The following is a 2,097-nucleotide window of genomic DNA, read 5'->3' on the forward strand; positions in this document are numbered from 1 at the left end:
GTTCTCGCTTTGTGGTTAGGGCACCACTTTTCCCTTTCAGATGTTGCATGTGATGTCCCATATCTTGTAGGAGAGATTACAGCGAAATGGGATTCGGAACGACTTCAGAATACTGCGTAAGTAATGCCGACATTGCATTATTAAGTGATTGGTTTTCGGTGCAAAGTTTTTCTTCTTTAAGTGCGAGTATTTATTAAATACGTTCCTCGTATATAAGAACTAACGCGGTATTCTGAAGTATAGCGCGGGATTCATTCGAAACCTTTCATTAATATTCGTACAATGATACGAACGTGGCCGGAAAATTCTACGTTAGGCCTAAATGCAAAATCTTCGTCTGAGTCGCTAGAACTACTCAATAACATCACAACTGCTTCAGTGTAATTCTTAATGGTACCCTGTTACTATAAAATTGATTTTATACATATGTGTTTATTTTTTTCATTCACAATTAGAAGCTATTTCAACAGGGCTACTGTAGAAAATGTGCTAACTTCACTAGTAAAGTTTAGTTTACACGTTTGTAAAATTACTCCTTCGTTGTGAAACAAACATATCACTTGTAAAGAGCGCAAAATTTCATTCGTAAAGATTTGATTTCCTTTGTACAGTCCACCTTTACAAACAAAGATTGTGAAACAGAAGTTTACAAACAGAGTTCACAATTTCCAAAGATTGTAAACTTTGTGAAACACCCCACTGGTGAATCAGCACGCCGAGCTCGATCGAAATACAACCAGTTACTATTATTTCCCTATCGTTTTTTGACATTTGATTCCGCGTCCTACCTCTTTCATTCGTTACTAACCAACAACGCCAATAGCAGAAGGTAACGCAAAAACAGTCACCGGTTCCCCGATGCATGGCTTTCTCTCTCAATGTCAACTGAGAGTTAAAAATATTCATTATAATATGCACTTTCCACTCACTCCTCAGAATGTCTTCTTTATTTTTATTTATTTATTTTTTAAGATATGTGAGCTACGTACTGTATGTCTGATGTTTTGCCATCGTACATTCAAATATTTATATTCACTGTACAGTACAGCGAACTGTTTATACTTACTGTACATGCTATAACTACTTCTCCCAACTCCGCTATTGCTATATTTCCTAAACTAAACGCTGATATTGAAATAACGCCTGGTCTGATAATGCAGTCTGTTTAAATTTCTACCGACCAAGTTCTGCCCTTCATCATGGGAAAACAACGAGCTTCTTTAAAGGATACAACTACTAGGACAGAGATATTTTCATTATGGAATTTGTACTACCCACTGAAATGTAGTAACTAATGGGATTTTAATTAGCCATATATGTACAGTATATTACATTCTTTACCTAAAATGTCTCTAACTTCTAGGGAGAGCGCGAGGTACGTTCACAATCCCCTGAATACATATTCCCTTCTTCGAGAAAACGCAGAGAAGTGAACCGTCTCATATGAATATGCTACCAGTCATAAGTTTCAATACGGAGCTGCAAGTACTTAAGAATTATCAATTACTCTACAATTATGCAGCGGCGTCATCATCCAAGCTATAGCTGGAATAGGGAAGGGAACATAATATCCCATAAGTCTTATTAGAACACGCTGGAAATAGTGACGTAAAAAAAAAATCGCCAACGGCACGTGGTGTTCCCAAGCGGTCACCCATCCAAGTACTGACCACGCCCAATGTTGCTTGACTTCGGTGATCGGACGAGAACCGGTATTTTCAACATGGTATGGCCGTTGCCGATGAAACTGCGTAATCTGTAGGCACTTGAGGACGATGGGATTGGGGTGCACTCGATAAAACCTGCACTCGCTCACACACACACGTAAACTGCCTGCTTAGACTCTGTACCTAAATTACCAAGCTCGTTGGATGTCATTGGGATAGATGATAAATCTATCTATCAACGGCAGTTTGGTTACGTTTCAACGTCACACACTGCTGGATTGACACGGGATTAATAAAACAGCTAGTCGGCATTCTAAGTTAAGCCACAGGTGGATTGTTGTTCAACAGCGGAGCCTCCTTTCAACCACATGGTTGTGGAACTGTAGTCGGATTTTCGACATCATTTTCATGCCATACTACGGAACTTCAC

General features: G+C 39.1%; 1 non-coding gene across 1 annotated transcript; it reads right to left on the bottom strand.

Annotated features, from left to right (window-relative positions):
- Window positions 1-1,621: 1,621 nt before the first annotated feature.
- LOC138706841 (5S ribosomal RNA) lies at window positions 1,622-1,740 on the bottom strand. Its single transcript, XR_011334089.1, has one exon. It is a non-coding gene; the product is annotated as a 5S ribosomal RNA (ribosomal RNA).
- Between the last annotated feature and the right edge of the window lie 357 nt (window positions 1,741-2,097).

This window comes from Periplaneta americana, chromosome 9 (assembly GCF_040183065.1).
Source record: "Periplaneta americana isolate PAMFEO1 chromosome 9, P.americana_PAMFEO1_priV1, whole genome shotgun sequence".
In the NCBI taxonomy this organism is placed as follows: domain Eukaryota; kingdom Metazoa; phylum Arthropoda; class Insecta; order Blattodea; family Blattidae; genus Periplaneta; species Periplaneta americana.